This window comes from Hemicordylus capensis, chromosome 5 (assembly GCF_027244095.1).
Source record: "Hemicordylus capensis ecotype Gifberg chromosome 5, rHemCap1.1.pri, whole genome shotgun sequence".
Taxonomy (NCBI): domain Eukaryota; kingdom Metazoa; phylum Chordata; class Lepidosauria; order Squamata; family Cordylidae; genus Hemicordylus; species Hemicordylus capensis.
The window spans coordinates 125,962,907-125,987,863 of NC_069661.1; the positions used below are offsets into that span (position 1 = coordinate 125,962,907).

At 43.4% G+C, this 24,957-nt stretch overlaps 1 protein-coding gene across 5 annotated transcripts in view; it reads left to right on the plus strand.

Annotated features, from left to right (window-relative positions):
• The window catches only part of TSPAN9 (tetraspanin 9), a 419,005-nt gene that overhangs the window by 85,737 nt on the left and 308,311 nt on the right, over positions 1 to 24,957 (plus strand). For 2 of the 5 annotated variants that reach the window (XM_053256314.1, XM_053256311.1), the window contains exon 2: positions 1,080 to 1,166. The exons of 1 other annotated variant lie outside the window; for it this stretch is intronic. The gene's annotated coding sequence lies outside the window, so the exon portion shown is untranslated. Of the gene's footprint in view, positions 1 to 1,079; positions 1,167 to 12,188; positions 12,351 to 24,957 lie in introns of all 5 variants that reach the window. 2 more of the 5 variants (XM_053256312.1, XM_053256313.1) reach the window with 2 other exon arrangements.

A 24,957-nucleotide genomic window follows, 5' to 3' on the forward strand; every position in this document is an offset into this window, starting at 1 on the left:
GTGTGACCCAGAGGGAACATTGGTCTGAGTACTAGTGTCTGTTTCTTAGAGGATATGCTTTCTCTTTTTATTAATTGTTTTATTTACAGTATTTTTATTTACAGTATTTAACTGTTTTACATTTGATTTTAATGTTTTAATATACATTTACAAAATCACATTAAATAATTAATTGATTGATTTAAAAAATTTCTTGTATACTGCCTCCTCCAAAGACTCTAGGCAGTGAACAATAACAATTTAAAAAAATAAATAAATTAAAAAATTAAAGGGCAAAAGCCTGGTGAAAAAGGTAGGTCTCACAGGACAGGATAGAACTGGCCAAGAGAGGTGATCCCAGAGATATACAGGTGCCATAAGGGTTTTGTAGGTGAGAACTAGCACTTTAAATTGGACCCAGAAGTGAACAGGCAACCAGTGCAGCGACCATAAAAGAGGTGTAACACTATCAAATCTACGGCCACTCATGAGGAGGCAGGCTGCTGCATTCTGGACTAGCTGAAACTTCCAAATCGTTTTCAAAGGCAGCCCTAGGTAGAGTGTGTTACAGTAATCCAAGCGAGAGATAACAAAGGTATGAGTTACTGTTGCCATGTTCTGCCAGTCGAGAAAAGGACGTAACTGGCGAGCCAGCCAAAGCTAGGCAAAGGCACCTCTGGCCACGGCTTCCACCTGCTGTTCAGGCAGGAGCTGCGAGTCCGGAAGGACCCCCAAATCCTGAACTGACTCTCTCAAGGGAAGTGCAACCCTGCCAAGAGATAAACTCACACATAGCAATTGGCCAGATTGTAAACTGAACAAGAGCAACTTGGTCTTGGAGGGATTAAGCCTGAGCTTGTTTTGGCCCATCCAGGTCCTGACAGCCTCTAGGCACTGAGACAGCACATGAACAGCAATTAGACATACAATTAGACATACACACACATAAAATACAGACATATATTAAAAATACATGAAATAACTCCTGAATTGAGCCTTGTGATCTTGACAGTGATAGTAGAAAGTTGCCCGAGAAGACATTAATCTTCAGTAAGTGCAGTCTAATGTTAATTGCTTCTGTTGTGTTTTTTTTAAACTAGATCTAATTGCAATAGCGAAGGTTTCAGGCCAAATTGCAAAGAAAAGAGTGAACAGAAGGCACACTCGTCTTTTTTCCGTGTTGCAAGGTAAATAATATTATTAACAGTGAATCCATTGATTAAATCTTCTAGAATTATCTCAGAAGGAACAACCTTGAATAAATTCAATTAGGTTCTTATGAGGGCTCCAGGTTGAATCTCCTTCCCAATGCATACACCATTAAGAAGAGGCCATAGATGAATTTTGGTCCTTCATATTAAACAGAGCTATTTTGGCTTCATTCCATGACTCTGATGATCTGACTGGAGGGTCTTATAGGCAAAAAAGAAGCAGGGGCGGGGGTTAGAAAATAAATGTGACACTCTGCTCTCCTATATTTTATCTTTTTATTTTGATGTTCTCACAACCTTCCTTTTGTACAAACAAGGAAAACTTATAGGAATATCCTACCCAAGGGTCAACTTCCTCCTCATGACCATTGTAAATTAGGGATGTGCAAACTGGTTCGAATTTGAACCATTTCGGTTCGATGGTTCAAATCTGAACCGAACCAGCCATCAGGTTTGAGTTGCAGGTTCGAATTCAAACCAAACTGGGGTGGTGGTGTGGATTCATGGTTTGTCATTGAAAATCTCATATGCTACCAGAAAATCTACACTCAGAACACCTCAGAAACAACAAAACCCAGTACCCCATGGGTTAGCAACCTATGGGGGTGGTTGACACCCTCTGTGCACTACACCACCACTTGCTCTTGGCCACCCTAGCACCCCCTAAGTGCAATTATGGGGCTGCTGAAACCTCCATTCTTCTCTAAGAAGAAAAACCTTAAAGATGCTTAATTGTCAAAAATCACTTAAAAATCAGCCCTTTGCCCAATACCTTTCAAATAATTCTGATAGTTTCCTTGCCCACCTTGGGCACTACCACCCACCACACTCCACTCTAGGCCACCCCCTTTACCCCGATGTGAAGCTATATATTTGCTGGAATCCTCATTATTCCCTATGAGGAATTCAAAAATACTTTTAAAATTCACCAATAATCAGTCATAGCTGCTTCATCTCCTACTTTGTGAATTGAAAGGTGCAGTGTCAGTCTTGAGGTCACAGCTGGGCAATGGAAAAGCTTCCTAATAAGCAGATGTCGTTTTTATGCCAGGAGGTCTCCTGGAAAGGTTTCGTTTCTTCAGTGATGATGCTCACACCTTTTCTATCCTATCTAAATAACGATAGTCTGTCTTTCTATATGGTCTAATTCCAGGGGAGCAATGGAAGACCTGAATTATTGGCAGAGGTCAGTGAAGACCTGGATAACGGGCTTACAAAGTGAAACTGTATCCAGACAAGGTGGAATGGTGGGAGGGATGCGTGAATAGTCATTCAGCCTGTTCTGGATGGAGTTACACTTGCCCTAAAGCAGGGATCCTCAACGTTGGGCCCCCAGATGTTCTTGGACTTCAACTCCCATAATCCCCATCCAAAGGCCACTGGGCCTGGGGATTATGGGAGTTGAAGTCCAAGAACATCTGGGGGCCCAACGTTGAGGATCCCTGCCCTAAAGGACCAGGTGCAGCATTTGGAAACATTCCTGAACCTGGCATTGAGCCTGGATAATCAGATGGCAGATGTGGTCGGAAGCACTTCTGCACAGCTTTAGTACCACCTATGGTGTTTCCTGGAAAAGGCCCATCTTACCAGATACATGTGCTCCAGTTATCTCCAGAGCAGACTACTGTCATGCTGCATATGGAGCTGCCTTTGAAAAGTGCCTGTAAACTTCAGTGGGTGCAAAAAGCAGTTGTTCGATGCTGACAGGAGCCTGTTTATTTATTTGTAGAACATATTTACTGTATTGCATACTGTATTGTAACTTTATTAGCTCCCAGTTGGTTTCTGGGCCCAGTTCAAGATGCTCTTCTAGACTTTAAAGCCATAAACAGTTTGGGATCTGGTTCTCGGGCTCACAATCTAAAAAGAAACATAAGATAGACACCAGCAACAGTCGCTGGAGGTACTGTGCGGGACAATGGATGGGGCCAGTAACTCTCCCCTGCTAAATAAAGAGAATCACCACTTTTAATAGGTGCCTCTTTGCCAGGTTAGCAGGGGTTTGAAGTGTGGAGGGTGAGGTTGCAGAACATTGGTGCCCAAAGTATGCAATTCCTTGGCAGATGCTAACTGCTCCTTTAAACTACATATGCTCAAGATGGTTCTGTGCAGATGCACATTTTATTAGTAAACACTGATCTATTTAGTGTTTGACTTTGGGTTTTGCTGCTGTTCTAGTTCTGTGCTAGTGAGTTGGTTGCTTTTTGGTTGTGTTATTTTTCTACTTTTTAATCGTGTTATGATGTTGCTATTTGCTGGATGTCCTACTGATTTAAAAATGCTACTTCAAAACTGAGGACCTTATTAATTGGGCCATCTTCCCAGTGCATGCACAGTCCCTCCCTCCCTCCCTTGTTGAAGTCCTGTGCCTCAGCTGAGCTAGGCAATCCACTCCGTCTCTTCCCCTCTCTCTTCCATTCTGTGAGGCTCCGTGTCTGGGCCAGCCCCGTTGGAAGTGACAGGGCACTGCTGTTGCCAGACATTAGGGGGAGCCTCTTGCTTGCTTAAAGAGACTGTCGATCACTTGTGTGAGCACTGCTCTCTGTTTGATGGGAAGGGAGGGAAGCTAGATGAATGGATGGGCTGGTGGCCAAATGAGGTCCCACTTGCTGTGCACTCTGTTGTCAATCTTGGCAAGCGTAGTAGGAAGGGTAATAATTAATTGGTATGTGTTGCAAATCTGACTGGCCATTGTAGACAACAGACACCTGCCTCTGTTTTCCCCACTCTCCAGTGTTTTTTTTTTTTCCATTCTAACAAGATTGTTCTTATGTTAATGGAGGGCAATTGCATCTGTCTGGCACGGTTTAAATGTTAACCTAAAAAACACTGTGTTCTTTCAGCCATATTTTCATGGGGGGTGGGGAGGGAAGATTAACTACCAAATTTTAATCAACCATTTAACATTTCTTCAACCGGGTTGCAGTCGTACAATAAAATAAATAAAACTCTGGAAGAAATGCCTGCTCTTATAAAAAAGGGGGGGGGAGAGCATCACTGAAATTAGCTGTATTCATGAGGTGGGGAAGACCTGGTGACTAGGTTTCTAGTTCACTGTACATATTTGCCAACAGGTGTGTTCCTATAATGCTGAAGGGCTGATCTCTAATTTCAATCTCTGTTTGAGGACTGGCGTGATTGTTCTTTCATGAAACAGAAATGGAGAATTATTATTTTTTTGCCAGTGACTGTTTTTGCTTCATGTAGATCAGTTTTGTGGCACAATGGGGAAGTACTTAAAGCTGCTGCTCACACTGAAGCAATGAACATCCAGTTGTAGTTGGGAGAGGCCTATAAAATAGTTTTCTTAAGAAGCTGTAGTCTCAAATTAAAAACTTTGAAGAAGAAGTTTTCTTAAGAAGTTGTAGTCTCTTGCTAGCCTGTGCAGTGTTGAACGGCCGGATTCAGTTTGATTTGGGTTGTCATTGCTGTGTCTGTTGAAGGGGTAGGAACATAGGAAGCTGCCATATACCGAGTCAGACCATTGGTCTATCTAGCTCAATATTATCTACCCAGACTGGCAGGGGCTTCTCCAAGGTTGCAGGCAGGAATCTCTCTCAGCCCTATCTTAGAGATACCAGGGAGGGAATTTGGAACCTTCTGCTCTTCCCAGAGCAGCTCCATCCCCTAAGTGAATATCTTGCAGTGCTCACACATGTAGTCTCCCATTCATATGCAATCAGGGCAGACCCTGCTTAGCTAAGGGGACAAGTCATGGTTGCTACCACAAGAGCAGCTCTCCTCTCTGAAAACACTGTTAGAAATGTAGTTTTAGTACAGGTGGACCTTGTTATCTGTGGATTCCACATCTATGAATACGTGCATCTGCGGTCGGGAAAAAGATACCTGACCTCATCATACGAGGTGTGTGTGTTTGTGTGTGAATTCCAACCTTGCATATCTGTGGGTCGGAGGTGGCCGGAAATATCTTTGGAGGTCTCCAGTGGCCTCTGGTGGGTCACTGTGTGAAACAGGATGCTGGACTAGATGAGCCTTGGGCCTGAATCTGCTGATTTTCAGCTGATTTGGGGGGCACAGCAGTAGAGCACAGTAAGAAGTGCCTCCCTCCGGTGAAATTTGGCCAATTTTTGGCCAACCAGGAACCTAACCCCGACAATCCCATAGGCCCAATTAATCAGTATTCATGGTTTCCATATCCATGGCTGTAGCCCGGAACAGAACCCCCACAAATACCGAGGTTCTCCTCTAGTATTATGTTTTGGATTTTGAGATCCCTTCAGACTGTGAGACTTATGGCAAAGCATGAGAGCTTTCAAACTAGTTTAAACTTATTTGAAAAAATGAAGGCAGATGATCTACATCAGCTGTGTGACTTGCTGGGGGTGCTTTGTGAGTTGCAGTTGTGAGTTGAAGTGAGATGAAGTGCTTTGTGAGTTGAAGAGGAATGGATAACTGGGGAAAGGGTTGCTTTGGAAGCAAGATTTAGAAGTCATCTCATTTGATGAAGATGGGGAAAGCAAACTTTTTGGAGAAGCAGGAAGGAGCTACTAAAAGGGAGAGCTGGAGGAAAAGTACAATGGGCTTTAAAGAGAGGTGTTATGTGAAGGCAGAGGTAGTGTAACTTTAGGCATTGTGCAACAGAAAAGTCATGCAGCACCCCATGGGGACATAGCCTGTATCTGGGGCACATGTATTTCTCTGTGAAGTGATGTACAATGTTGCTCTTTGAATATGACAGCGGAGTTGGGGACCCCAAAGGGTGAACTGAGAACCTCATGATTTGAGGCTGGGACTTAATGGTCCTTTGCTGTTGGGGCTTTGATATATTCACACCTGTAATCTTTGTAGGACACAGAGGAACAGGGATGTGTACCATCAGTCTTTGAAACTGGCAACCAATATGAAGGCTTTAGATACGGCAGTGTATAAAACTACACTGCCGTATCTAAAGCCTTCATATTGGAGTGTAGGTCAACAGAGCAGTATCTTCTGCATTTTAGTCTCCAGACCTTAATGCTTCAGATCCTTAATGCCAGCAGCTGCCCTTGTGAAATCTGGGTTACAGAACATCCACTTCTAAGGCTGTCAACTCTTTTGCTGGTTTCTGCTCTTTTGTCTGACATCAGCTTGAATAGCAGACGAAAATGCTTGTCTCTGTGACAAGCTTCATTTGCTGATTTGGGCTGCTGAAGACACTGGCACCAATTTTATCTGGTCAGTTGGCAAATCTGATTCCTCCAGGACTGAAGCATTCATTATCTCCCTCTACAACATGCAAAAGGTGGGACTACTGCCTTGGGTAAGCAACTTTTAGTATTGGAGAAGATGTAATGCTGAATCATGGCTGAGACTGATGAGAGAATTATTGCTGGGGAGAAGTGATGGAAGGGTTAGGGAGGGCATGTTTCCATTACAGACTCCTCATTTGCAAAAAAGGCATTTATAGGAAAGCAGCATTATATTTGCACTGGGTTTTTTTTGTTCCTTGAAACCCTAGCTCCAAATCCCTCTTTAATTAGGCACTGGTATATGTGCAGCTGCATTTGCTCATAATTTAAAGATTACGAGAGCCAGCATGGTATAGTGTTGTTGTTGTTATTATTAAGGCTGAGAGAGAAGTGACTGGCCCGAGTTCAAATCCCCATTCAGCCATGATTCTAGCTGGGTGACTCTGGGCCAGTCACTTCTCTCTCAGCGTAACCTACTTTACAGGGTTGTTGTGAGGAGCAACCTAAGTACTACAGTACACTGCTCTGGGCTCCTTGGAGGAAGAGCGGGATATAAAATGCATCATCATCATCATCATCCTTGGGAAGGACTCGATGTCTGGATAAAACAAACCAGTCAATAACACCTGTCTGACTGTGTAAACAAGATAATAATAATTCATCCCATGTTATCTATGCCTCTTCTTTCTCTAAAGTAAAAGGCTGATAACATTGCACACACTGAAGTTAAAAGAAAAATTGGAAGTGAATACATCAGGAGAGTTAGAAAAATCCTCAAGTCCAAACTCAATGGCGGGAACATCATACAAGCCATAAACACCTGGGCTATACCTGTTATCAGATACACTGCAGGAATAATAGACTGGACCCAGGCAGAGCTAGAGACGCTAGATCGTAAGACCAGGAAAATCATGACCATCAATCATGCTCTGCACCCCCGCAGTGATGTCGATAGGCTATACCTCCTTCACAGCTCAGGTGGAAGAGGAGTGCTGCAAGTCCATCAAACAGTAGAGGAGGAGAAAAGAGGCCTTGAAGAATATATCAAGGACAGTGAAGAAGATGCACTTCAAATGGTCAATAACGCGAAACTATTCAACACCAATGAAACAAAGCAGACCTACAAGAAAGAACAAGTCAAGAACCGAGCAGAAAAATGGAGAAATAAGCCCCTGCATGGTCAATATTTGCACAATATAAGTGGAAAATCAGACATCACCAAGACCTGGCAATGGCTTAAGAATGGCAACTTGAAGAAAGAAACAGAGGGTCTAATATTGGCTGCACAAGAACAGGCACTAAGAACAAATGCAATGAGAGCAAAAGTAGAAAAGTCAACAACAAACAGCAAGTGCCACCTTTGTAAAGAAGCAGATGAAACCGTGGACCACCTAATCAGCTGTTGTAAAAAGATCGCACAGACTGACTACAAACAAAGGCATGACAAGGTAGCAGGGATGATGCACTGGAACATCTGCAAAAAATACAAGTTACCTGTAGCCAAAAATGGGTGGGACCATCAAATTGAAAAAGCTGAAGAAAATGAAGATGTAAACATAGTATGGGACTTCAAACTGCAAACAGACAAACATCTGCCACACAATACACCAGATATAACTGTAGTCGAGAAGAAAGAAAAACAAGTGAAAATAATCGACATAGCAATACCAGGGGATAGCAGAATAGAAGAAAAAGAAATAGAAAAAAATCACCAAATACCAAGATCTACAAATTGAAATTGAAAGGCTGTGGCAGAAAAAGACCAAAATAATCCCAGTGGTAATTGGCGCCCTGGGTGCCGTTCCAAAAGACCTTGAAGAGCACCTCAACACCATAGGGGCCACAGAAATCACCATGAGCCAATTACAAAAAGCAGCTTTACTGGGAACAGCCTATGTTCTGCGACGATATCTATAACAACAGCAACAACATTGACAATAAAATTCTGGCATCCCAGGTCCTTGGGAAGGACTCGATGTCTGGATAAAACAAACCAGTCAATAACACCTGCCTGACTGTGTAAAATAAAATAATTCATCCCATGTTATCTATGCCTCTTCTTTCTCTAAAGTAAAGTTGTGCCCTCGAGTGAGTGTCAACTCCTGGTGACCACAGAGCGAAGCCGTTTTCTTTGGAAGTATACAGGAAGGGTTTACCATTGCCTCCTCCTGCACAGTGTGAGATGATGCCTTTCTGCACTTTTCTTTATTTCTGCTGTCTGATACCAGCGGGGATTCTAACCAGCAACCACTTGCTTGCTAGGCAAGTCATTTCCTCACTGCGCCATTAGGTGGCTACCCTTATCTTAATTCAAATGGCAAGCTCCTTGTTGCAGGAATTTGTCTTATACTTGCATTGCATTGTAAAGCATCATGTGCACTGATGGTGCTTTAAATAGTGTGATAATGATGAAGATTAGGACTGAACTACTCACACAATGGTTCCAACATGCCTAATTCAGGTATTTTACGGGCATCATGTGATTAATGATTCCTCAGAAGTTTATCTCTTAGCTTTTCAGCAGGGTTTCTTTTCTAATTGTATAAATGAGGATTTCAAGATGGAGGATTTTTTCATGCAAACTGCTGTGGTCTTGAGCAAGAAACTGCATGGGGAATAATAGCTAAATATCTATATGTGTGAGCTCATCCCACTATTTGCTTTGCATACCATGGGTAGAGCATAGGGGAACATTGTGGATTGGCATCCCTCCCACTGATATTTAATATTTTAAAATGTAAATTTTGTGGTTATGCACTTCCAGCTTATTGAAGTTCTGCAGCAACACCCCCACCAAACGTGCGCACACGCACACACACACACACACACACACACACACATGCACACCCACTTCTGACAATACTTCTGTGGAGTTTGGGATGGAGGAAACCATGTTTAAATGTGTATTCTTGTTTTCCTCAATAAATCACTTGCTGAAAATCCTGCACAATGAGTTGCTTCCTGAAATTGCACTAAATTGCAGGGATATGCAAAATGTTTCGACATCGAAAACAAAATACCCTTTAAATAAAGGGCCTATTTTGAGCTCAGAACAAAACAATCTCTTTTGGAGGCTTCCTCCCCACTGATTGGTTTTCTTGCACTGGCTTCCAGTTGGCTTGCGACCTCCTTGCTTCTTAAAAAATTGTTAAAAATCACCTACTTGCCCATTTCCTTTGTGGGTTGGGTAGTAGGTAGCACCCATCATGCCTTACTACCCAACCCATTTTGGTGTCCCTAAGAGCTACCCATAGGGGACAATGGGGTGTTTTGAGTTTCCTCAGAGTTCCTTATGGCTGAAACATTAGAAACATTTTGAGTTTTGTTTCATCAAAACAACTGGGTCAACTGCAAAACAACTGCTGTTTTGATGAAATGTTTTGGCTTTCTGCGTTTTGTTTTGCACACAAAACAAAATGCAAAATCCATTTTGTGCACATTCCTACTGAATTGTTCCTTTTTCCTCCTGCCTGATTATTTGAAAATGACAACAGCAATCCTGTGCTCACCTTAATCGAACTTAGTAAGACTTACTTCCAAGTAAACACACATCTGTTCTACTGTTGTGATCACTATCCCACCCCCTTTTTTTTAGTTTTTTGATGTTACGTTGCTGCTCTTATGCTGTTTTCATTTCTGGGGAGGGAAGAATAAGTGACATAGTGCAAATACTGCTTAAGTATTATCTATAATGGGAAATCACTAAAGTGTTCATGACTGGTTTGATTCTTGTCTGACTGGGATTAAAACTGGATGCATGATAGACTCTTGTACTGTGTCTATGTTCTAGACACCCAAGAATATGAGCAAGCCAAAGGTTGAAAATTGACTGAATAAAATGCAGAGATCTCAGTTCCAGATGGAGAACTGATGACAAGGAGTTGCGTGAAAGCAAGCAAGCAAGAACCAGGCTCGATTCCTTCTTGCAAGAAAGAACAGAGGGCCACGGATGAGGGCTGGTGCCCTTAGGCACCGCTCTTTACACAATGGCATCAGCAACGCATGACTAGCTACAACGTTGTAGAAAGGAGAAAGATTGCTGGTCTTGTGGTAGCAAGCATGATGTTGCCCCCAATTTGCAACATTAAAGTTAGGGTCAGTAGTGTTAGAGAGCTCATGGTGGGGAGAGATTTCTTTATCTGCCCCTGCTACAGTCTAAGTGCACAAGTAAGGAGATAACTGCTAATCAATATTGCCTGGAGACATGGAGTTAAAGTTCCAAATAAAGTAATTTATTAGGAAATCCACCAGGTAGATAGACAAGACCTACATATGTTGTTGCTAGCTTCATACAGGAAGTGGCGCGGGAGAAGAAGGAAGTCTATCTCTCCAGGTGAGAGAGTCAAACCTGAGACTATCAGTCTAACAAAGGGGAAGGAGGGTAGAGAAAGCATGCCCTTACTGGCTGTCTCTACCCCTAATGCCCCTTGTGGTCAATAGAGTTGCTGGTGCTAAGAGTCAATGCCATGCAGGAGCGGCAACTCCAACAAGTAGTATGTCATTCTTAACACTGCCTGTTAAGATCATCTGGAGAGGTTTGTCTTCAGTTGCCGCCAACTTGTTTGGCAGCTATTTGGGAACGGGCCTTCTCTGTTGCTGCCCCTGGACTTCGGAATGCACTCCCTCTTGAAATAAGAGCCTCCCCATCTCTGGCAACTTTTAAAAAGGCACTGAAGACACATTTATTCACCCAGGTTTTTAATTAGATTTATGGTTTTAATTTTTAATGTTGGCTTTAAATGATTTTAATGTTAATGATTTTAATGATTTTACTTGTTTAATTGATTTAATATTTTAAATTATTTTAATTGTAAACTGCCCAGAGACACAAGCTTTGAGCGGTATAAAAATATGTTAAATAAATAAGTAAGTAAGATACATGCCATGTTATTGTGCCATTGAGTTTTGTGGGCACCAGCCTTCTTTCTCTACCCTCCCTCGCCTCTTTTTCTTCCTCTCCCTGATGCATTGGTCTCTTTTAGCACTTTCAGTTCTCCCTTGGAGTGGTTCATGCCAGGCAAGCTTCTCCCTGTCCATTGGGGGGGGGGGTGTTTTTGCAAATGCTAAACTCTGATTTTGGACAGCCAACATCTTCAAAACATACAATAAACTCCAGGACACAATCTTGTGAACATTTAACAAAAGTAAAACCAGCACAACAACTTTTCAAGTATTATCAGAACATCAGACTTGCTGATTGCTTGTCATTTTAAAATATCAATTTTTAAAAATCATATATTTCATTTTGTGTAGATCCAACTGTTGCAGAGCCAGTTCAATTCACATTCATTCATAAATGGGCCACTTACCACCTCCTTCTTCTTCTTGCCGATGGGTGCATTACTTCATGATGATATACACATTTGCTCCAATCTCTGTCTGCGTCCAATCTTCACTCTGTCTTCCATCCATTAACCATGTTGCCCCTTGGTGTTTGTTTATAGCTACTTCCCTCATAAACACAAAGTGATCTTATGTAGATTTAAAGGTAAAGTTGTGCTGTCAAGTTGGTGTTGACTCCTGGCGACCACAGAGCCATGTGGTTTTCTTTGGTAGAAGACAGGAGAGGTTTACCATAGCCATCTCCCACGCAGTATGTGATGATGCCTTTGAGCATCTTCCAATATTGCTGCTGCCTGATATAGGTGTTTCCCATAGTCTGGTATACATGCCAGCGGGGATTTGAACTGGCAACCTCTGGCTTGCTAGTCAAGTCATTTAACTATGGGCTTATTCAGAAACAACTCTATTTTTATCTGCTCCTTTCCCTCTCTTTTTCCTTCTGACCCCTCCCTCACACTCTCTACAGGATCCCCACTGGGACAAACTTCTCAACAACACAACATGAAAGATTACTAGAAAGAATACAACACATAAATACAATACAACAGCATAAATGGCTTCTCACCATGAATGTGTACCATTGTTCTAACTGGAAGGCATACAGGCAAATGAAGGCATTAGTGTACAGGTAGGTGGCTACTGTCCTTGTAGTCTTGAACTTTCATTTTACCTCAGCCTGCTGAGCAAAGGTCTTGTGGCTGAAAGACCAAGGGACTGATTGGATATATGAAGGCTAAGTTATAAACAAGGATATATGAAGGCCAAGTTATAAGTACATTATCTGAGACAGTAGAACATGTTTACTGTTTACATGGTGTGGAAATTAAGGTGAGTACCTGAAATTATATATCTGTGATTTTTGTAGATGGATAGTTTCATAAGATTTTTTGAGCCTAGAACATTTTCCATAAATGTGCATAATAGTCATAAAATTAGAAGACTGGTTGCTTTTTCAAGTTTCATTCAGAGTTGCTATACAGGTGAACCTCATTATCCACTGGAGTTCTGTTCCCACAGATTACTGCAAGTAATGAAACCATGGATAATGAACAGTTGAGTCTATAGGAACGTGGGGCTTAAGTTCCCAGACTAAAAACAAGTTGTTCTAGTAAGAACTAATCTGCCTATTTACCTTCACTATCCCTACAACTGGACCAGATTTGGTTCAAATAGGTTAGTTGTGCCTCAGAAGTTTATATGTCCACCATCTTGAATTTGGGTGGATGACATCATCACAAACTGTGCCATTGAGGTGTCCCTATGTGTCTCTGCAACTGTATCTGATTTGGTTCATATTGGTCCAGGCATTGCAAATTTGATGTAGGGAACACCTGGGCACTCAGAATGCCAGGTGATCTCATAAGCTTCCTGAAAAGTAGGCTAAAACCCCACAGAAAAATACACCAGAACCTCCACCCAAGCAGGCCTGATAAAGTGCTGTACCATGCTCCATGAGTCCAAATGCCCCCAAATGCCCACTAAAGTACAAAACAGACCCTAAAATTGCAGATTTCCCCAATATTTTGCTGAAATGAGCCACAAAATGGCTCCTGCAAATAAAATGATAGACGGAAGTGACCTCTGCAGTCACTTCTGGCCCTCTAGGAATCATGGATATGTGGGTTTTAACCCTTTCGTATCCACAGTTATTGAAATTGGTTGTCAAAGACACCTGTGAATACATGAAACTGTGAATATGGAATCTATGTTTAACGAGGTTCTGCTGTGGTATTATTTTTTTCTTCTGGGGATTTTAATTCCTGTGTCAGGAAATGTAACATGAGAACGATGTGCATTGCTGTGATTGCCAGTGTGGTGTAGTGGTTAGAGTGCTGGACTAGGACCGGGGAGACCCAGCCATGATACTTGCTGGGTGACTCTGGGCCAGTCAGTTCTCTCTCAGCCTAACCTGCTTCACAGGGTTGTTGTGAGGAGAAACTTAAGTATGTAGTATACCTCTCTGGGCTCCTTGGAGGAGAGCAGGATATAAAATGTAAAAATAATAAATAATCCTCTCTAATAAAAGCCTTGGTGTCCGTCCGTGGACGGACACCAAGGCGTGTGTTCGTGCCTCCCTGGCCTGTTCTGCGCCTGCGCGAAGCGCAGGCGCAGAACAGGGCAAGGGAGACACGCTCGCCGGCACCCGGCAGCCATCTTGGGCGGCCAGAAGCAGCCGCCCCGAAGAAGCCGGAAAACCGGCGCCGGGGTAAACTGGGCGAGGCAGCGGCTCCGCCGCTGCCTCGGCCAAAAGAGACGGAGGCCGGGGGCGGAGCGGAGGCCACTTAAATATTTTTTAAAAGGCACCCGCAGCCGACGCCGCCGACCCTCCCTCCCAGCTGATCCCCCCCCCATTAAGGGCCAAATCGGCCCAGCCGCTTGCCTCCGCAGCTTCCGCCACCGACCAACCGCCCGCCCACCCAGCTGCCGATACCTCCTTGCTCCCGGAACACGTCCTCCGCTTGATCCGCTGCTCGATTAACAGAAGGAGAGAGGTGCTCGCATGCAGAGCTCCACTCTCTTTAAAGTCTCTTCCCGAACTGGCGCTTTGCGTCCTTGCCGCGCAAACCGCCAGTTCGGGAAGAGACTTTAAAGAGAGTGGAGCTCTGCATGCGAGCACCTCTCTCCTTCTGTTAATCGAGCAGCGGATCAAGCGGAGGACGTGTTCCGGGAGCAAGGAGGTATCGGCAGCTGGGTGGGCAGGCGGTTGGTTGGCGGTGGAAGCTGCGGAGGCAAGTGGCTGGGCCGATTTGGCCCTTAATGAGGGAGGGAGGGGGAATGGCAGCGGGGGGACAGGAGAGTCGTTACTAGGGCCCGTTGTTCAACGGGCCAAAATTAACTAGTAATAATAATAATATGCATTCTGGAAAACCAAGTCCTGCACTGCGCAAGCAAATGAAGTCTTTTGAGAGTTTGGGTGCATGTGACCTTTTGATTTATGTTTTTTGCTGATAGTGCAGTAATGTAGACATCTTTCACTCATCGTTTTTAGTTATAGGTAGATAGTAGTGTTTATAGAGCCACGTGTCTACTTTGGGACAAGGTGCAATAAGAAGATTGCCCTTCTTGATTGTATACTCCTGTTTGGAGGCAATATTAGTTCTCGATCCATTGAACAAAGAGGACAAAGTATCAACAGTTTGTGAGAGGCATCTGGCGAACCACTTTTGTCAGCTGAAGACTAGCCCAGATGGACTCTTTAGTCTGACCCAGCAAAGTAATTCTTATGCATTTTTACCCTGGTTCAAGATGGAGATAGTGCCCCTCCACCAGTGTTTGTGGTGTTGGGAAGGGGTGGGTGTGGTGATGTTAAATTACATCACGTGAAGAAATGGTTTCCCCCCCACTTTTAGTCGCTCTACTTCCATTGAGTTAGGGTTGCCAAGTTATCATAATAACCTAGCCTGGTGTACTCTTGTCCCTTTAAAATTAGCTTGCTCTGCAGAAATCAGCAGATGAAACTTTTCATGACCTGGTAATAAGCAGGCATCTACAAATCCACTTGCTAGCTCTTCAGGGGTAAGTGTCCTGAAGTGCCCTTCTGGTGAGCAGGAAGTTCAGCAACACACAGGACGTCTCACCAGAGGTCTCATTTCCACTACCATTTTTGAGAAGGTAAGAATCCTTTCTGAGCAGTAGGAGGGCTCCCACGGTTAGGGGTGTGCACGGAACTGCCAAACTGCGGTCCGGCACTGGGGTGAGGGGTGGCTTTAAGAGCGGGGGGAGGGTTTACTTACCCCTCCCGCCGCTTTCCCGCTCTGGCGCCATAATTTCAGTAGTATTTGGGGTGGCAGGATACCTCCCTGCCGCCCCTTCCCCACTGTTGCTATGAAAAACTCCCAGGAGTCCTTTATGCGCATGCACGCCATGCGCGCGCTTCATGTCTCTGTGACGCGCACGCGCACAAAGGACTCCTGGGAGTTTTTCATAGCGACAGTGGGGAAGGGGTGGCAGAGAGGTATCCTATAACCGGACCGCCCAGGTCCGGACTGGTCCAGAGGTCTTTACAATGGCCTCTGGACCAGTCCGGACCTGGGCGGACAGAGGCCTTTACAATGGCCCATCCCTACCCACGGTTCCCTATAGTCTCCATATCCCAGTGCAAATGACAGAAAACCTGCTTCTTTCCGAAACACTCTGCTTATGTGCCAGAAAAGGATCTGAGGGAAGAGAGGGATTGGTGGTGACCACAAATAATGGCCGGCTAATGAGTTGAGTCTAAATCTGTGGATCCTTGATGATAAGTATTATCACCTGATATGTCTGCAGGTCACAGAGCTGTTAAAGGCACAGGGAGAGGAATTTGTAGTAAAGGTGACAACCCACAGTGAGTTTTATAAATGCCTTTGTTTGAGAATCAAGGCTCTTAAAGACTTTGGGATTAATAAAGAATTTAGCACAATACAAAAACAAAACATAGAATTAACAAAAGTTTTTTGAATAGAATTTGTATGCCTGTAGAATTGCCACAGACTCACCTCTGTACAGTAGAAATGTGAAACTCACATTTCACCTCTGTACAATAGTTTTTGCTTATGCAGTTCCCTGTCTTGTGTTCGAAAGGACCGATTTACATAATCACCTCTTAGCTATGCTGTAAAAGAGCTACTCCATGTGATTTCATTGACTGTGATCATATTTAGGGCTCTGATTGGTTTAGGATTTCTGAGCTGTTCATTAGCTGCAAAAAGTGCTGTTCCAGCTTTCTACTTGCCACAGCTAGAGTGGGCAAACTGCCAGCATCTTATTGGAAAGGAAGAAAGGATGGCAAAGGAGATGTGTCAGGCATGTTACTGCAACAGAAACAAGTTGATCAAAACTTCTCCTTTCCCTTTCTCCCACCCCATTTCATAAGGCAGGGGTGGAAGATAACAACAACAATACTTAGCATTATTTTTGTACTTTTTTGAGTGTTCAAAGCGTTTCACCTACATTACTTCAGTGTTAATTAGACTAATTCTGTAATTAGGCCAGCATGGGGAGGAACACTGGTCTTGGGTAGCAGGCATGAATTGTCTCCTTTGCTAAGCAAGGTGTACCCTGGCTTGCATTTGAATGGGAGACTACATGTGAGCACTGTAAGAAGAATCAGAATCCTTTATTTCGGTCACTGACCAGCATAAAATAATATTCCCATTCATTCTCCCTTTGCTAAGCAAGGTGCACCCTGGTTTGCATTTGAATGGGAGACTACATGTGAGCACTGTAAGAAGAATCAGAATCCTTTATTTTGGTCACTGACCAGCATAAAATAATATTTTATGCAGGTCAGTGACCGAAATAAAGGATTCTGATTCTTCTTACAGTGCTCACATGTAGTCTAGGGATGTGCAAACCAGTTTGAATTCGAACTGGTTCGAATTCGAACTGAACCAGCCATCAGGTTCGAGCTGCAGGTTCAAATTCGAACCAAACCACGGGGTGGTTCGATTCAAACTGGTTAAAACTGGTTTGGACATCCAAAAATTGGTAGGATGGTAGCTGGCACCCAGTGGTACCTGCCACCCAAACCCCAAAGCAATTGGAGACTTGTACGATTTTTTATGAATTTTTGAAAATTATTTCTATTTTTTTCTCATAGGGTATAATGGGACTCGAACTAGTCCATTATTCCTTATTCTGGAGCACCCATGGGTGCCAACAACCACCCAAACCCTGAAGCAATCGGACAGTACTACGATTTTTTATGAATATTTGAATTATTTTCAATTATTTTTCTCATAGAGTATAATGGGACCAGAACCAGTCCATATCCCCTATTGTGGAGCACCTAGGGGCACAAAAGCGGGGTGGTTGGTAGACAGACAGGGGTGCCTACCACCCACAAAACCCCAAGGCAATTGTACACTCCTCTGATTATTGGTGAATTGTTAAAGTATTTTTGGATTCCTCGTAGGGAATAATTAGGATTGCAGCAAATGTATAGCTTCACTTCGGGGGGAAAGGGGTGTCGTAGAGTGGAGTGTGATGGGTGGTAGTTCCTAGGGTGGGCAAGGAAGCTATCAGAATTATTTGAAAGGAATTGGGCAAAGGGGTGAATTTTAAGTGATTTTTGAAGTTTATGCGTCTTTAAGGTTAGCAATGAGAGTGGATTCATGGTTTGTCATTGAAAATCTTATATGCTACCAAAGAATCTACACTCAGAACACTTCAGAAACAACAAAACCTGGTACCCCATGGGTTAGCAACCCATGGGGGTGGTTGGCACCCTCTGTGCACTAGACCACCACTCACTCTGGGCCACCCCAGCACCCCACAAGTGGCCTTAAGGTTTTTCTCCATAGGGAAGAATGGAGTTTTCAGCAGCCCCATAACTGCACTTGGGGGGTGCTGGGGTGGCCCAGAGCGAGGGTGCCAACCACCTCCATGGGTTGCAAACCCATGGGGTACTGGGTTTTGTTGTTTCTGAAGTGTTCTGAGTGTCGATTCTTTGCATATAAGATTTTCAATGACAAACTATGAATCTGCTCTCATTGCTAACCTTAAAGACACATAAACTTCAAAAATCACTTAAAAATCAGCCCTTTGCCCAATTCCTTTCAAATAATTCTGATAGCTACCTGGCCCCCCTTGGGCACTACCACCCACCACACTCTGCTCTTGGACACCCCTTTGCCCCCAACGTGAAGCTATACATTTGCTGACACCTCCATGCTTCTTTATGGAGAAAAACCTTAAAGACGCATAAACTTCAAAAATCACTTTAAAAGCCTTTTTCCCAATTCCTTTCAAATAATTCTGATAGCTTCCTTTCCCACCTTGGGAACTACCACCCACCACACTCCACTCTAGGACAGCCCTTTCTCCCCGACGTGAAGCTATACATTTGCTGCAATCCTCATTATTCTCTATGAGGAATTCCAAAATTATTTTAAAATTCACCGATAATCAGAGGAGTGTCCGATTGCCTTGGAACTTTGTGGACAGTAGGCACCCCTGGTTGTCTACCACCTACCCCACTTTTGTGCCCCTAGGTGCTCCACAATAGGGGATATGGGCATAACCTATGAGAAAAATAATTAAAAATATTTCAAATATTCATAAAAAATCATAGGAGTGTCTGATTGCTTCGGGGTTTGCATGGTTGTTGGCACCCATGGGTGCTCCACAATAAGGAATAATGGGCTGGTTGGAGTCCCATTATATCCTATGAGGAAAAAATAGAAATAATTTTCAAAAATTCATAAAAAATCATACGAGTGTCCGATTGCTTTGGTGTTTGGGTGGCAGGTACCCCTGGGTGCCAGATACCATCCTACCAATCTTTGGGTGTCTGAACCGATTCGAACTGGTTCGAATTCGAACTGAACCAGGGGGAGTTTCGAGCAAAACCCAAACCGAACCACCCCCTCCTGGTTCGAACCTGGTTCGAATTCGAACCGAACTGGGCAAACCGGTTTTGTGCACATCCCTAATGTAGTCTCCCATTCAAATGCAAACCAGGGTGTACCCTGCTTAGCAAAGGGGACAATTCATGCCTGCTACCCAAGACCTGTTCCCCTGGTCTTGATAACATCATTTTAGATGGTAAATTGTTTGCAAATTTTACAGACAATATAACAAAACCTCAGGGCATGGAACTGCTCTGGAAAGAGTACCTGCATGCTTACATGCAGAAAGTTCCAAGTTTCCCCACTGGCATCTCCAGATAAGACTGGGAGACCTTGGAGAAGCCACAGCCAGTCTGTGTGTAGACAGTACTGATATAGATGGACCAGTGATATAAGGCACCTTCCTCCCTTTTCAGGGGAGTAACAGCAGGAGAGAGGGCATGCCCTCAACTCCTGCCTGTAGGCTTCCAGCGGCATCTGATGGGCCACTGTGTGAAACAGGATGTTGGACTAGATGGGTTTGCTTGGGCCTGATCCAGCAGGGCTGTTCTTATGTTATTATGTTGCTATTATTATCCCCGTAATACAGAGGAGCCGCTGAGGTTGATCACTGAGGCAGCAATTCTGTGCACCCATATCTGGGAGCAAATCCCATTGAACATAGGAGAACTTGCTTCCAGTTAAGAAGTATGCATAGGATTGGATTATTAGTGATTTTGTCACTGAGGTAAGATTGGAAGCAGAGACTTCACCGCTCACTCTATCACTTTGCTATATCGATTGCACTTCCAAGCCCATCCCAGCCATTGAATACAGTATACACTGGAGAAGCTCTTGTTTGGACATATGTATACTTTAGGCCTTGTAAGCATACAATGAAATATTCAGGGATTTGGGATGAAATGTCCCCAATATGCTGATGATGTCCAACTCTATTTCTTTCCCATTTGGGAACACTCATGGATCTAGCTTGGGCATTGGAGACCGCAGTGGCCTCTGTGGCATAGGTGGCACACCAGCCAAAGATGGTGAAAAGCAAACTACAACCCTTGCTGGACAGAGACAGCTTTACCCCGGTTGTCTCTATTCTTGTAACCTCTACATCAGAGTACTGTAATACATGGGACTGCCAATTCAGAAGCTCTGCTAACTAGAATCAGGCATTGGGAGCATATTTTGCTAGTGCTTAAACAGCTGCACTGGCTTCTGGTCTGTTTCTGGGCAGAATTCAGAGTGCTGGTGTTGACCTTTAAACCCCTTCATGGCTTGAGACCAGGGCACTTGAAGCCAAAGTAATTGCTGAAGGCTCATTGAAAAGGACATTGAGTGATTACTGAACAGAGGGCCTTCTTAGTGGTGGCACCATGCTTCTGGTAGAGAATGCTCTTCCGTTTGTCAGAGAATACCAATGGAGGCCCCGCTCTGGATTGGGACCACAGCAGAGGCATAGACTTATAGAATCCCCAACCCACATTGTGGTCCCATTCCAGATTGTGCCATGGCATGCATATTATTTACAAACTAAAATATTCCAGCAATGATGCAATTAACATCACAAGTAGTTGGGTCTTAATTTGAGGAAAGGATACAGTGTTCATCCACCCCTGATTGAATGTTTGATGTGATTTGTCAGTTGTGTCAAATGAATCTTGAAGGAATATACTCCCCTGGAGATGTATGCTGTAGAGGAAGATCAGTAATGGCAGGCAAGCTGTCTTTCAAGGAAACCTGCTTGCCATTACTGACTGAGGAATCCCTAATAAGGTTCTTAGGAAAGAACTCACAACTCTTCCCTTCTGTCCTTGAAGAATGGTCAGCTAGATTTGAAAGAAGCAATTGCTTAGCCCTGCTCATTGCTTTAGTTCCTTCCACTTAAAAATAGTTGTATGTTGATCTTGACAATAAAATATTCACAACATGATTACAGCTTCTGCAAAGTGGAGCCAGACTTTACTAATGGACACCTGCAAAATAGTGACTGCTTCGGGAAAGGTTGTTGTTTTAGATGGACAGCAGTTCTAACATTAACCTACCACATTGCACTTAGCTCAAAGTACTTTGGAGCATTATCCTAAATATTTCATGGTTCGCATTGCTCAGATTAAAAAGTATTGCACAATGGGGCACATGTTATGAGTTGTATCCTCTATTGGGATCACAAAGCCTTCTCCCTAAAGCTGTTGTATTATAGTGGAGTGCAGCTGTGGACTGTCCCTGGTTCAAGTCTTGGTCCTGGCCAAACGCATTAGTTGGTCTTCGGAAAGACATTCTCTTGCAACCTAGCAACCTCCACCTGGAGCTCTGCTAACCATGAGTATAGCATTTGTCTGAACTTCTGTCCCCAGGAAAAGATCTTCCTTGTGATCCAAAACACTGGGTGCTCCAGCAATCCCAGTCCTGAGGAGGATCTCTGTCTAAGTACAGTGCTTGTCTCTTTAGACAAACACTGTGCTGTGTGGTGAGTGGAGAGGGAACTATGTAGTGCAGCACATGGGTGAGACTTTTTGATTGTAACCATGTTTGCTATGCATGAGTGAGGCTTATGTCCTCCTTCATAGAGCTTTGAGCTTGCAAAGGCATCTGGCTGGTCAATATTGGAAGCAGAATGCTGGGCTAAATGGTTCTTTGATCTGATTTAGCCAGGGAATTGATAGGTTCTTCATATGGGAATAATGATACTGGCCTAATTTAAAGGTTGCTTGGGATTATAAAGATTGTATATGTGAAGAGCTTTGAATTCTCAGGAAATGCTGCTGCTGTTATCATTATTATCATCTTTATGGAAGGTCCAGTTTTCCATTATTCCAAAGTGTTGCCTGCTGGCCCTTATGATTTTGGAGACTTCTGCTCTTTCTCATTAATGTAAGTTGATCTCTCTCTTGGAAAATGGTTCAACACCCTGCCGAGGGCTTGGAAGATTGCCAGGAAAGACCACAGCGGGACTGAATTTCAGCATTCACTTGTGGTCATGATGAATGTTAAGATTGCGATGCATTTCAGAAATGAAATGTATTGACAGCTGTGTATTTGTATATTCCCTTTGCTCATCATGAATTACATTTAATAAATTGGAACACATTTCTCATTCTGTGGCGGGAGGGGGGGAGCAGGACTCTTCTCCCCTTGTAACAGAAACATGCAAATATAGCTTTATGCCAACTGCAATGCAAGTGATCATGTGATGTGTTACACATGGTATCCTATGGGACAATGGCATTCATTTTCTCAAAGCTTGCTTGGTTGAGCTGAAAAGCAGGCTAAAATATTTCATTATAAAATTGACCTACTTCTAAAGAAGATGTTGGCGTTGCTTTAGAATACTGGTATCCTGTGTTTTTGTTTCTGTTTAAATTTGCTGTGTTGAAGACCAGTGTTCTCTCTAATTTTTTTCATCTGTGTGTAGAATGGGTTTTGTTCTGGGCAGCAGTATCAAAGCAGTGTGCACGCATGTGCATTCAAAGTGGGACCTTCTTGATTCAGCCTGAGTGGGATCTAAAATTAACTAGGTGGACATAAGAAAACTTGTGAGTGCATGCACGTGTGCACACTTTATAGGGAACATTGTTGAAGAGGACTGTTCTGGTTTCCTTGTGCTTTTTGGTCCATCATGTTGACTTTCATCTTTCAGTTATTTTGTGAAAGGATGCTTTAAATCGGGGTGGACACCTTGGTTCTCCAGCTGTTGTCGAACTGCAACTCCTATCATCCCCTGCCACCATGACCTGAGGCAGGCTATGAGGAAGAGTGGGGCAGTCCCTTGAGGCCTCTCTAGGGGTCTACATTCCTGCCTGAGAAAGGGTCTCTCCTGTCCTTTGCCATCTGAGATAATTTTATTTTTGTTGAAGTCTCATCACATTTAAAAATCTCTCTTCTCTTGCTGACTGCCCTTCTTGATGTATATCCTTGTTTAACTGTTGTAACATAATGCTCTGTGATATAGTTGTGCATGGAGAACGCTGAACAAAAGAGCATTTTGCTGTCTGAATCAGTGGCCTCTTCGGGTCTCCAGATGGAAAAGTGTCATGCTGAGAAGCTTTCATGACCCATTAAACTCTTTCTTCTGTGGGAGACGGACAAGATCTCTTTTCCCCAGCATCCTTCTGTTCAGGGCAGGCTCATAAACTGTGAACCAACTACAGAGCTTGACAAAAAGGATGTTATATTTGTTCATGCAGTGTAAAAATACAAATCTGTACTTGTTTTTTTTATCATAGTTTATTAGAAATGGGTGTTGGTGGGAATTTGCATAACCTTATTTTCTGCACGATTTCAGAACAAACTGAACAACTTTCCAACATTATTTTACACTGCAGCCTCTCAAGGGAATGTCTTAGAATTATTGACTCCATGACAGTATAGAAAACAAAATAGCCAATCAGTTGGTTAAACAAGCATTCTCGTCAACATATGCAAGCTATCTTGCTGCCATGAGAGCTTTTAAAAAGTTTTTTTCTCTTTATTTTCCAGTGTTTAGTCAAGTAATTCTATTTATTATTATTATTTATTATTAAATTATCTAAATTTTTATGTTTATTTATTAAATTATTATTAATTCCTTTTAAACAAAAACATTCTCAACAAAAACGATTTACATAGGGTGGAGGAGAAGGGGGTGGTAGTGGTGGTGCTCTGTCTCCAAAGGGCTCACAATCTAAAAGGAAACATCATATAGATGTTGTAGCCCCTGGAGGATCACTATGCTGGCTTGAAATAGGGACAGTTGCTCTCTTTATTGCTAAATATAAGAAAGCCACTACTTGCCTTCTTTCCCAGTAAGCAGGGATGGTAAGTTAAAGAGAACTTCAAATTTTTTGGGGGGTGGGGGGCGGCTAGGTGAAGCAAGAAGGAGCTACAGGTAATCCAAGCCATTTTAGTACCCGAGATAGATAATCCAAAATGATACCCCCATTTTCCAGGAAGGTTAAGGTGCTGAAGCCTGATTTGAAATGAATGGGAGCTGTACAGGGTGAAATCCACATTTTGCTCTGTTATGAAATCCGCAAAAAGAAGTTGTATCAATTTTTCAAGCAGTATTAATGGTTACATCCTTGCCTATTCTGTGTTATTTTGGGGAAGAATCTACTAATCCTTGTCATGATCCCAGTGAATTCACACACTAGGCTATGCACCTGCGCAGCAGGCAATTGGAAAGATTCAAAGCTTTGCTCAGCGCTGTCGGCTCTGCCCACAGTGCGTGAGCGTCTGTATAAAAGGCGGCCGGAGCGCCACTCTCCTCAGTTCCTTTCTGAGCGCCGACCAGTATGGATGCCTTGGAAGGTTCTTCTGCTTGGTTGGGGTTCACTGCCTCAGCCTTTTCGATGTGTGAGAGAACGTTTGTTCTTTTGTATTGCATTGTTTGTTTCTGGGACTTGTTTCTGAGGACTTTTTTATGACAGAGAAAAAGAAAAGCACATTTAAGCGGTGCGGGAAGTGTAAAACTGCTTTTCTTGCCTTGTACAGCCATTTACTATGTCTTCTCTGCCTGGGCAAGTCCAGTAACGTTGACACCTGTAACATTTGCCTGGAGTTTTCTAAACTCACTCACAAATTCAGGCTTCTGAGGCTTAAAGACGCTTTGTATAATTTGGCGCTAACCCCCTCAAGATTGATGTTGATGCCCTCTTCTTCTATGGCTAAGTCAGCCATATCCTAGATGTTGAAGGTTGCAATGCTCAGCTCTAAGCCTTTGAAGGCTTTGAAGAATGAATCGGTTCCAACTCTTAGAACATCGAAACCGAGTCCCCAGCCTTCCTCCCTAATATCAGCCCCAAAGACCAAGTCATCTGCATCAACGCCTTCTTCCCCACCTTCAAAAGGGGCTAAATCAGGAACGAGTAAATCAGAGGCTAAACAGCATTCTCCTTCCTGAATATTGTGGGCCCCAAAGAAGGCCAAACTCTATCCAAC